The sequence below is a fragment of the Ambystoma mexicanum genome, chromosome 4p, assembly GCF_040938575.1.
Source record: "Ambystoma mexicanum isolate Mex_15411 chromosome 4p, UKY_AmexF1_1, whole genome shotgun sequence".
NCBI classification, from domain to species: Eukaryota; Metazoa; Chordata; class Amphibia; order Caudata; family Ambystomatidae; genus Ambystoma; species Ambystoma mexicanum.
This window is the reverse complement of record NC_090927.1, coordinates 906544593-906557259: the sequence shown is the minus strand read 5'-3', so window position 1 is coordinate 906557259 and position 12667 is coordinate 906544593. Positions and strand designations below refer to the sequence as shown.

Genomic DNA, 12667 nt, shown 5'->3' with positions numbered 1-12667 from the left:
CACATTAGCGGCTAACCAGACCGAAAGCTCTGTAGTCTATCAAATCTTGGGTTCTTCCATATGGATACAAGTGTCTCCGCAAAACCCATAGAAAGCAGATTGACATACAGGAGCTGGGTAGTTCCGACCTGCGGCCATCAACACCACAGGTTTCACACCTGCCTCTCCCACTAATGAACCCCTCCAACCCCCAAAGGGGCAGGACGCATGCTATACAAGACGACTTCCATGCTTACATAAAATATCAAGCTCATAATCTATTCACACTCTCCACTATTTTAAGTGGAGAAATGTAATTATAAACGCTGACAAATTATTTCATACATAAAGCCGATATGGTATACTCTAAAATGCTCTTCAGGCATTCGGGGAGATGGCCTCCAAATGAGCTTTTTGATATTGGCCCTCATTACAACACCGGCGCTAAACCATGGCGCTATTAGCACCATGGTTGCTGCCGGTATTGGAACAAGTCCGCCATGGTGAAATGGGGAAGTACCACCCCATTCCAAGGTTGGCGGGGCGGTAATTCCCCCTTCCTCCATGGCCCTTCCCCATTCCTATTTTTGCCCCATACCGTAATTAGCACCAAGGTCCCTTTGCGGGTCGATTCCTTAACGGCTGGGTGGGAACACGCAAAGGGACCTCGTAATCAGGTGCTAAAGGATTACCGGTACCGGTAACCATACCGGTACCGGTAATCACTTAGCGCCAGGGTCGTAATGAGGTCCATTATTGTGTTTTATGTTTATAATATATCCAATATGTAGTGTGCTATGAAATGTAATTTATACCTAAAATGTAAAAGTACATTTCTTACTGTAAAAAATAACAAGCTGGTGCCTATTAGAGCCTTTTTAGTCTTTGTTCAGACATCTTACGGGCATTAGCTGTAGTCTGATACTTTCTGGGATCAGAGCCATATTGGCATTGACACTAGTGCATTTTGCAGCAACTGATGACCACCAGCCCATTCCTCCGCATCCTCTAGACGGTATCCCCAGGGGCTCACACTGCACCCACCATCTTGGCTTTGCTTTTTCAATACTTTTGACCAATAGATGTGAAGTTCCGAAGAAAACTGCGTTATTTTGGTCTCTAATATGTTTGGAATTAAAATTCATCTGTCAGCGCAGAGCTCTTGGCTTCTGATTTCAAATTTTGGATCATGCTCTGAGCGCAGGCCGACTTGTATGATCTCAACAGGAAAAGGCAAGAATAATGGAAGAAAAGAGGAGTGTTGGGTTTCATGGCAGGAGTATTACATCTCTCCCGGCCATTATTTTTGCAGTGAACCTGTTTGTGTAGAGTAGGGTGACACCACACCTTTTAGTTACCTTCAGCTTGGGGGAAACCTGGCACATGTTCAAGTCTTTCTGAGTCTCACTTACATCCACCTGCCTGATCCCGTACCCTTGACTACCAGTTGCGCAATTCTTCGCTTATGCTTCCCCTACGTCTGTTGCTCACAACATCAGACCCATTTTTCAATGTTTCCCAATGAGACAAGAGCCTGTCCCCTCTTTGGTTTCACATGTTGAGATCAGAAATGACAACGTGCTGTCGCAAGCACGTTCGCTCCGCAGCGGCTGATGCATAGCACGCGGCTCGCCCATGCAGAGAGGCACGGTGGGCCTAATGGCTGTAAAGTCAGTGGCTTAGGGCAGGTGGACATGCAAGCATTCCTGGTAGCAGGACCTCATGGAGCAGAGAGAGAATGAAAGTGATGGCAGAAACTAAGGGTGAATTGAATGTTCTGCCCAGCAAGCAGATCAAAAGCAAGCAAGGAAAGGGAAGACATATTTCAAGATAAATTCCCAGGCAACGAAAAGGAGAGGTGGACGAGGAAGTGAGTCTCAGATTTGATGGGTCACAGTCTGAACTGTGAAATGCATATATCAGAGGAAAGGATGGACTGGTACATCTGATACCTGGCTACTGTGGATTTAAAGGCAGGGGAAACGAGGGAAGCGAATGCCATAGAACGGAATGGTTTTGCGGCTCCTGAAGCAATGGGGAGGTGAGTTCCTCAGGCAGCGTTTGTGCATTGAGTTGCAACACTCCAGTGAGCACAAGCAATACGTGTACGACTATGGAGCAGGCATTTTGTGATAAAGTACTGTAATTGTAGTTTGCTTTCTACCATTGTATAGCAGGTGTAGTGCCATTATCTTAACAATATGTGCCTCACCATTTGTCTCTTCAGCGAACAGGACGAGGGAAGTATTTTATACTTGCTTATAAACATTTCCTGATCATTATTTCGCTATGCTAAACTACATCAGACATCACACATTAGATGTATAAATGATAATAGCAGGTTTTTATGTAGCGGTTCATGGCGCATTCCTCGTGCTTCTAAGCGTCGTTTTAATAGCTGTTGTTATCACCCAATTGAATGGTTCTCAGTTTATTGACTTTGGTATTGGGGAAGGACGAGTTGGCTTTGCTGGACTGAAGCTTCTAAAGCATAGGCTGGGCCCAGGTCAGAAGCGAGCGCTTACTCCTGAAATATCAAACACGGGCATAAAATACATCATGGTGGTCGAGTTCCGACCTCAGCAACTGCGTGGCATCATACTAGAGTGACTGGCATTTTCTGATATCGTTTATAGGCGGTGAAACGCATAAGAGTAGATTTCTGGCCGTGCGCACTCGATGGTTATACCACCCTCGCTCTTACATCACAATCTGCTGCTTGCTTTCGCAAACCTTGGGCCCCAGCACAGTTCTGGCAGTAACCGTGCCGGAAAAACCAGCAGGTTGCTGCCAGACTTGCGAATTCTACTGGTGCCTGGCTTACCAGAAATACTGGGGCATTACAGCCCTGGTGGTCCGGGAAGTCAGGCACCGGTAATTGTAAATCCCCATTGGGACCACGGAAGTACTGGCTCCGTGAAACTCTGCAGGCGTGTGCCGTTCCACCCGCCAGGTCTGACCCTTGTACTATGCCAGACTGGTAACACATTGTTATTTATTTATTTATTCGCATTTGTATAGCACACTTGCAGCCCATGGACATCGAGGCGCTGTTACAAGTAAGTGTTCGATTCTTGATTCAGCGGATATGCATGAGACCGGAGGTCTTATGGATACACAATTACAGGCACAGTTGCGGGTGAAGCATGATATTCGTAATACAGTAACAGAATGCAGTCAGGTACGTTTCATACAAAGAGCTTGGTTTTAACAGCTTTGCGGAAGGCTTGGTGGGATTCAATCATTCTTATGTGCGGTGTCAGTGCGTTCCAGTGGGTGGCGGCCCATGTGGAAAAGCTGGCACCACCGGCGCGCACCTTGGGTGTTTTGGGCGTGACAATCGTGTTGGAGTAGCACATTCTTAATGGTCTGGTAGCAGAGTGCTTGGTGATTCTTTGGGACAAGTAGGGTGGAGCAAGTTCATGGAGGCATTTGTGGGTGAGGGCGAGTGTTTTGAAAACAATCCTCTCTTTCACAGGAAGCCAGTGTGCCTGTCTTCTGACTTCAGAGATGTGGTCTTTTCTTGTGGTACCTGTGGCCGCCCTCAATCTAAGTACGCCCGGACCGGCATACTTAGATTGAGGCCCAGAGGTTTCTAAGCGCCCGGGGCTCGAACCTGTGTTGCACTGCATTGTCTTGCTTCCAAGGCAAGTGCCTTGCCCCAGAGCTATCCTCCCAAGACATGTACCACATAGATAACATAGCTCATAGCATACATGCTACCAGGCACTAGTTGGAAGGGGTAAATCACCTGCCACCATTCCTGTACAGGATATCGTAAGCAGAGTGGGACTGGGACAAAAATAAAACCAAAAAAAGTGTCTTGCTTTCTCAAATCTCAGTTCAGGATTTTTCATGAAACTGAGTAGTAGTTTGGGGCACATGATGTGGGAATATTTGCAGGAAATAGTGCATTTAAAAGGACATTTATCAGGTGTATGTCTAATTTCCGGTGTATGGTGCATGCCATCAACATCCCGCTGGGAGAATAATCGGAGACGCCTTGTACCCGATGCAAAGAAGTCAGCGCGTATTCTTAACATAGTGCGCTGCTGAGGCTGCGCGCTCCGGCGATGTGCTCTCTTTAGTGCACCAGGTCTGCGTGCTCACAATAACACTAGTTGTGTAGCGTTTTTACCTTTCTGTCGGGAACGTTTTGATCATGTGCAATTAAAAAGTTGAAAGGCATAGTGATATATTTGAGTGCCCTGATGGTCCAGAAGATAACTCAGTATTTTAACCACTCGTTGCGGAGATCTGTGCTCATGCCAGCTCACAGTACCAAATTCCAGCAAGACTGACTCAGCCTTTCTTCTTCCTGAGGTTGATTGACCTGCGTTTCTGTATATCATTTGTTGCAGTAATGCATACTGCGCTATAAAACGGCATAACTGTGCCAGATATCCAGCGCCTGTTCTAAAAACAAACATGGCATCTGTATTGCGCTGTTCCAAAACCCAGTTTCTGCAAATGAGGGATTTACAAACTGGGCAGCTGTGATTGGGTATGCAAATTCTAGATTGTGGGACTAAGGTGTTAATGCACATATTCCAGCTTTGACACAAATGATACAGCGATCCTGGACAAACAGTCTTATCTCACTGTATAGAACTGTGCTGTCTTCTGTGGCTATTTTTCCTTCTCACATTCTGGAGCCATTGCTTAGCCCACTGCCTGCTCTTTCTTTTCATGTAGGCCACTTGAGAGGAAGCAGTCCTATACAGAAGAGGGCCGCCCTGATGTCACAGTCCTCTGGTGAGCTTATTTTTAGGTCCACTTATCTGAGACAAAAACAGTTTTCTTTTTTGTACAATTGCAAATGTTATTCTCATCCTTAATAACAATGTGCAAGTCTGTGCTGGGTGTGTTTACATCTTTGAAATACAAATATTCTGGTACTTGTGAACTTCACTATGCAATGTAGAAAAATGAAGCTAGAAGCATTCTCCGTTTCCATATCATGTCTCCATACAATTACCAAAAAATATTGGCCTGGTGGGATAGTATGTGATTTGTGTTGTTTCCAAGTCAGGTCTTAAAAACAGGGTATTTTTTTGTTGTTAATAAATTCAAACATTCACAAATAGTTGTACTTTGCTATACGACAGAAACAGGGAAAGAATGTGGTAAGTGCAGAAATTGCAGACAGTGGGCTCAAATCCCAGCTTCACCTCGTAACCAAACTGTGTGATCCTGGACAAATAATGTAATCTCATAGTTCCTAGCCTGTCAAAATGGCCAGTCCCTTAATATTTCAAACTTGTCAACACCCAAGAGTGATTCGGTTTTCAGAGTGCACTCATTACAAAAGCCTCACTCATGATTAAACTGGCTATGGTGTTGCTTCATACATAATCATTTTGACCATTGATGAACTGCACACCAGAAGGTCTAGTGTTCCTCTGCGCACTAATGGCAACCCCACTTGAAAAACATGGCCCTCTTCTAATCTCAGTCTATATCTGGATGTGTGCCCCTTCCTGGTGGTTTCTAATCCATATCCATTATCTATGCTGTGGTGTACGTACCTTTCTCATTGCTTTCAGTCAGCCTCCCTCTTCTATGCTTGATCCGTTTACATTCTGTGAGGCTGGTGATCTTCTATGTCTATGCTGGGGTATATGTACATGTTGCATTGCATTTACACTGTACATCTTTCCCATGGCTTCTATTGTTAAAAACGGCCAGTGCCTATTCTAGGACACAAGTGCCCTTTGATACAATAGGTTATTTACAACGCGCTTAATACCCAGAGGTTTCTAAGCGCAGACCCGAGGATAGAACCTGTAGTGCTCCGTGACGTCCTGCTTCAAAGGCGAGCACGTTGCCCCTGAGCATGCAGTGCTGATCTTGCCCTTGAAATGCCACGTGCTTATTTCCCTGATTTCAGCCCGGATGTAGGAGGTGAGGCGGGGCCTTGAGGCAGTAAACATGCTTTCTTTGATCGCTGGGAGGGCAGCATTTCAAGCTATGTGTTGTGATCAGGAGGGGGCGCAAGTAGAGTTTTGGAAAAGCTTAATTTCATTGGTTCAGGGGGGTGCACAAATGTGTCTATGCGCCGCCCCCCAAAATTCCATAAAATGGCCCTGATGATAACACTTACCATCTTTGTTTTCACTGAAAACACTGGCAGGTTTATCTGCCACCAGCGTTTTTGTACTGTTTGTACGGGTTCTTCCGACTGCACGCCTCATTTTTTTCACTCTGCCTCTCAAAAGCTCCTGTCCTCCTGACCCTCTCCCTAGCAAAGGCCTCCCTAGAGGGGGCAAAGTAGGGTAATTGCCCCCCTTCCGTTTGCTGCTTAGCCACCTTAATTGGTGCCTGCCCCCCTCTGGCAAAGAACTCTTTCCAGGAGCCTTAGAGATGCTCCTTCGCCCAGTCATCATTCACGCACGTTGTGTGCTCAGCCTGTGTTCTTTCTTCTCCCCTGAAAGAAACAGCACACGAATCAATGGGCCACGAATATCACTGGGGTGGGGGCCATCACTGTTAGAAGCAGGCAACCTACATGCTTGGCACACTATTGTTTTCCAAATATGCAGTTTACGCTTTCATAGGGAAAAACAAAAAAGACGTTTCCAAATTGAAACATGCTTCTTAAACTTAAGATCCATTAGTTTTCTTTTCTCAAACTGTGTTTAGCTTGACTATCACACAAGTACACTGTGATTGTGTGCCCCTTCCTTTGTATCACAGGATATATTTCTAAAGATGTTATAGGGTTGTCAAACAGCTTAATCACAAATATATGTTTCTGTTGTGCTAAGAGCAGTTATTGGGAAACTGAACTGTGGGCTCATGAGTGTCAACTTTTCATGTTCACTATGGGAGCGGAAATCCTGCCACCCGTGCTCTGAATATAAGCAAGTGAGCCGCCCAAACCATGCCCTGGCAGAACACATTTTATAGCACTTCGTTTTTTTGTGTTAAAAATAAAGAATTACAAAAAGTCATAAAATGAACAGACAGTTTTAAATATATAACATTTCAGCAAGTCACTCAACCTGCTGAGTTACCATGGTAGCCGTCTACTGTAGCTGGTGTCTATGGATCCCTTAATGTGCTCAAAATCACTACATTACCAACAGTGCAGTTCATGTACAAGTCAACAGTATTTCATCTCCAGCCACATTGACCCTGGCCCTTTGCATAGATTAATTGAGGATGTACCAGTGGCGGCTTATCCATAATGGGCCAGGGGATGCTGCGAGACTGACACAAAGTTATAGTTTTCTCAAAGTGTGTAATTTATTAAAATTAATTCTCCACTCTGTTATCTATGTTACATTTTGGAAGCGTTTGTATGCCAAACATGCATTTCTGTCCTGTGATTTCTATAGATAGATAAATAAATAAATACATGTAGGTAGACTGGTATTGAAATGGAGCCAGTTTAGCCATTATTTACTGTGGCATGACATTTTGTACTGGGCATCTTTGATAAAGGAAGCATGATCAGGGTTATTAAGTGGCTAGACTGGCATTTTAGTGCAGCTAGTCCAGCCATTTCTTACCGTAACATGGCATTTTGTCTAGGACATCTTTGATAAAGGAAGTATGATCAAGGTTATTACGTGGCTAGACTTTTATTTTGATGCAGCCTGTTTGGACATGTTGCCATACAGTAGCAAGGCATTTTTAATGGTACAGCGAACTGGAGTATGTTCTTACGTGGAGTACTGCCATGTATTGGCAGAACAAGTGTGGACATATTTTCCTATACGACATTACTGGCATTATGTGCAAAGCAAACATGAGTATGTTCTTCTATGGGAATATTGGTATATATTGGTGCAGCCAACATAGAAATTTATGGGCACAGCCAGCATGAAAATGTTTTTATACTAGCAAATGTTGTGGGGAACGTCATCCTGAAAATGTGTTGGGGAAATGCCCCTGTGCGCTGTTGTTGACTTGTATCTATTGGATTTTTCATTAGTTACCCTACAAAACCAATTGCAAAGTGTTTGGCCTTGTACCTAATTTTAAAAAAAGTGCTGTAAAATGCAACATGTTAAGCCATCATTTAAAAAATGTTATCACGGGGGAATCCATCCCCTCTTGATTGGTCTCTCTGGCATAATTGGGAGGAATATGTACAACCCTACAATTAAATAAATCACCAACTGCCACTGGGATGTACAGCCAGACACTGAAAGCTGTAAACAATTCTATTATGGCAACGTGAGATTTCAGCAAACATTGTTAAAGAACCAAGGCAGCAGTTGCCTCCTTTACCCATGTACTCGATGCCTGTAGGTGATATTTCATCTGTTAAAAAGACTGTCCTTGGCTATTATTTGAAACTTAGGTATGAGCGATATATCTTCTATTAAACAGACTCTTTGACTGGCTATTATTTAAAGCTGAGCTGGAAGTGATGTCTCTTCTGCTAAATAACACTGAACTACACATTATTTGAAGCTGTGCTGGGAGTGATGTCTCTTCTGCTAAATACCACTGACCTACACATTATTTGAAGCTGTGCTGGGAGTGATGTCTGCTTGAGTTAATGTAGTCTCTTGCCGAGTGCATAGTGCATTTTTGCAACTGTTGAACATAAGCTAACTTTTTAGGATGGATATTAACTTGATGGAAAACCTTTATAACACCTCAGTATTTGAAAACATGCCCGAATCTCAGATACAGGGACCTATTTCTGAGATTCCGTTTGAATATTCTCCAAACAAAAGTAGCATTGCATAGATACGGTGCTATGGTAGAAGACGAGAGATGCCGCCTATGCAATGCCCAAGCGGAAACATTAAAACATCTGGTCCTTTTCTGCCCGGAACTGAGAATCCAGAGAACACTTTTCTTGTATGAATGCATGAAGAACAATATCGTGACTGACGCAGATCCCTTGGGGTGGGGAGGGAAGGGCCAATGTGGGCCTGACGTGGTGTTTGGTAAAGTTCCTGGAGTTGATCTTTTGGAAGAAATTCAGGGGAAGTGCCCAGCATTAAGATTGGGCTGCCTGTCCACTCTGAAGCGACTAGAAGGCAGCACCACCTTCTCTGTTACCATTTAGTTGGACTCGATGGAATACCTTTGGGAAGGGAAGTACAGACTGACGAATTGATTAATGAAGCACATTTTCCTACTTTTTTAGCTTCTAAGTGTAAATGGAATGGAATGGAATAGCAAAACTGTGAAATAAACGAAATGCTAAAGAATACAAATAAAAAAACTTGTATTGTCTTAAATCTGCTCTGAAGATGCTTAATGTCACATTTTTACCAGCTTGGTAAAATATAGGTATATATACACACCAGTTTGCCTGCTGACCCTTATTTGATGTGAACCACCCTACCCCCCCTTGTTGTATTTGTGCCCCCTGGTTTGACGCCACTGCTCCCTAGCTCCCCCTTCTAATGTACCTTTGCGCACACACACTTACCACCAAGTGGCGCTACATGTCTTATGATTGCTTGGGGCCTCCTGCACCAGACCTGCCGACATTTAAAATAGAAAAACCTGGAGATTTCCATTACCTGATACCCCGCCGGCGTCCATGCAAGATTCCTCCCAATTGTCCACCCATGCCCCGCCCACTTGTTTAAAAAAAAAAAGGCACACACAATGGTGTGATGCCAGGTATGCACAGATTTTCCTCGGTATACCGTTCCTGCACCCACACCTCCATTTTATTGACCACTAGCAGTCTGTTTGTAGCCAATCACATGGAGCTGTGGGCACTACTGGAAATTCTGGAGACTCCAGGCTCTTGCCTGGAGAAGAGCCTGGAAACCTGGAGTCTCTGGGCTAAACCCACAGACTAGCCAAGTCTGTCCAGTGGCGGAGCCAGGGTCCGGGCAAGGGGGGGTGGCTGCCCTCCTTGGCTCCCTTCCTGCGCCCCCCAGCCTCCCGCTGGTGTCCTATTGTTCGTCCGCCCCTGGCACCAAAAGCTGGTCCGCTACTGGGTCTGTTCTCTACTGACTCAGCAAGCGGGGCGTGCGGCTGGCCGGCCTTCTCCCAATGGCGTTTGTACACCGGCCTCTGCCGGCCAACATGATGGCCGTGTACGCATTGGTCTGATAACAAACTACCAACCATTCAGTCCACTAAGTCTCTTAAGTGGCCTACAATGGATGAATAAGCCTGCCCACACTGACCTGTTAGGCCGGCCTTCCCGGCATTGTTGCGCTATCGCCCTGTCAGCCAGTCCAATCCCGATTCCAAGCCACCTCAGGGTTTCTGTGATTTTGGAAGGAAACTCCGCCTTCTACCCAACTCCATGAAGACACAGAACTCCTGGGACATTTCTGTTTAAGTCTATTTAATTATAGAAGTTTGCCTTTTTCAGTTACAGAATTTAAGATACATTGGCACTCCATCCTTACCCTCTTTTTGTTATTGGCTGTTTTAATCTGTTTTCATTTTTGGTGGATGCTTCAACTTTTGAACACGGAAAAGGACACTGTAGGTTTGACTGTTTGCCCCTTGAGGCATTTAACGGCACAGGCCGCTCTTTCAGGGCAGAAATGATTGTATTTAAAGCCAGGGTTAGACACTGCTTCGAGACACTTGCAGGGTCTGTATGATGTACGTTGTGCCACTTCCCTAAAAGAAATGGGCAGAAAAGGCTGCATCTTTCTTCCCGGCGCGAGCAAAGTTAGACGGTTATGTAGCCGTTAAGCAGAGGCCGCCCTTCCCTGGAAGTTAACTTATAATTAAGTCTGGGATTTCCGCGCACAAGCTGCAGCCCGCGTCGCCTGACTGGGGTTTTGTGTGGTCTATTGAAAGCAACGAGCAGGTGGCTTTGCAAGAAATGTTTGCAAATGGACTTCCCCTGCCTGCCAGCTGTTAATTAGCCGCCGCCTTTCACCTTATTACAATCCCCGGTCAGATTTGGGTCCTTGACAATGCTAGGTTTTCTTCGGCTTCGCTGTTTTGTTGTGCTCTTTGTGCTCTTGGTTTTAGGCCATCTGTGTTGTTTAGGCGTTTTGGCTCAGGGTTTATGCTAAGCTCCACCCTGCACAGAGAAAGAGAGGGTGACCACACACGAGAAAGAGGCCCCGGGGGGAACGCAAAGCGTTTCCCCCCGGGGTTATTTTGACGCCGCACTGGCCAGCGAGGTGGCCGTGTGCAGAGCATCTCTGGGGTATTTAAGGGTCAGGGAAGGTTCGGGAAGCAGGCGACGGTTGGGGACTTTGGTTTGACCCGCCCACCCGCCCCCCCTTTTGTTCTTGGTTAGGGTATCAGGTTCTAGTTGTCTGGGTGGGGGGTTTCCATATCTTTATTTTGTGTACCGTTTTCAGTCAGTATTGCTTTGGTAGTTTTATGTGACAGGTTGGGGCATTTGATTTGTGTGATGTATATTATTTGTTGCTGATGCGGCAGGTCAGACTGGCTGCCGGTCATTAGGAGAGGAGTTTGGTGTAGAGGGGAGTTTGAGGAGATCCGGGAAATTGTTGTGGTGGCGGGGGGATGGCCCCTTTTGATGTGGGGGGAGGGAAGCACAATGGGGGAATGGCGCAGGAAAGGATGGGGTGGTGCTGTTTTGCACAAGCGGGCTACCCCGGGGGAGCAGGTATTGAACCTGAAGGGGCATGGCCCCAGGGGAAAAAGGGGACGCCTTGAGAAGTGGTAAGGAGACTGTTGGGACCAAGGGATGTTTAGGGAGGAAGTTGATTTCTTTGTTTATTTAATTATTTAATGGTTGGGAAAATGAAAATTGTATTTGTTGTTTGGTTGTTTAAATAGTTTGTTAATTTGTAAGGCCAGGGAGCCAGGTAAGCGTTTTATTTGTAAGCTTTGACCTGTCACATTAAAGTGACCTTTTCCACTCTAGCGAGTCTGGGTTTTTGTGCAGTAAGTGAAAATGGCCATTTTCTTTCTTATCTGGAAAGAAATGTTAAATGCAATCAGCAGTTTAAAGTTAGTGTGACAGCCCGTCCTTTGCATTTTGCTAGCCGTCTAAATGAAAACTTTCTGTGGCTAGGCAAGCATGCTGTGTTCTAGGGACCAGACAGAATTCCAGGGACCCCCTGCAGGAACCAGGGACCCAGGAGGAACGATGTGGAAAGCCAAACCAGCATACCGGCCTATCTGTGGAAGATGTGGTGTGCACCAAGCTGAGGGAGTTCACTGGGTGCCACGGACATGAGAAAAAGCATTGGCAATGCTAACGATAGGCACGGGAAAGGCACATGTCAGACACAGCCGCAGTAGTATAAACTGGCCACTGAATGTAGCAGGTGCAAAATGGCACGAAGGTGGCGAGCGTATACTCAAGTCTAATAAGAGCCTATACCGATAGACAATAGCTACAAGAATTCTGTATTAGATTTTATTGATGGATGCCATATATATTTTAATGAGATATGTTCTTGTTTGATGATTAATTGAATGTGATTTTGTTTGTCAACACAGACACTTTGTAGGTTTCAACACAAAGGCACTTTATTGGTTACTAGCCGGGGTACCTGGCGTTGCTGGTGTCCTAATCGGGTGGTGTCTCATGTGCCCTGGAGGATGTTGCTCTTGTCGGCTAGTCTTGCCTCAGTTTGCTCTGGTGTCTCATGTGCTCTGGAGGATTTTGCTTTTGTCGGGTAGTCTTGCTTCAGTTTGCTTTGGTGTCTCATGTGCCCTGGAGAAAGTTGCTCTTGTCCTCTGGTTGGCAAGTCGTTCTGCTGTTTGTTGTTGTGTTTTAGAAGCTCTTGATATTGACTCTTGATATTGATTT

At 45.4% G+C, this 12667-nt stretch overlaps 1 protein-coding gene across 8 annotated transcripts in view; it reads left to right on the top strand.

The window, feature by feature from the left end:
- The window catches only part of ANKRD6 (ankyrin repeat domain 6), a 1122185-nt gene that overhangs the window by 438324 nt on the left and 671194 nt on the right, over positions 1-12667 (top strand). For 5 of the 8 annotated variants that reach the window (XM_069606486.1, XM_069606494.1, XM_069606490.1 and 2 more), the window contains one exon: positions 4675-4734. The exons of the other annotated variants lie outside the window; for them this stretch is intronic. The gene's annotated coding sequence lies outside the window, so the exon portion shown is untranslated. The remainder of the gene's footprint in view (positions 1-4674; positions 4735-12667) is intronic. 8 annotated transcript variants of the gene reach the window in all.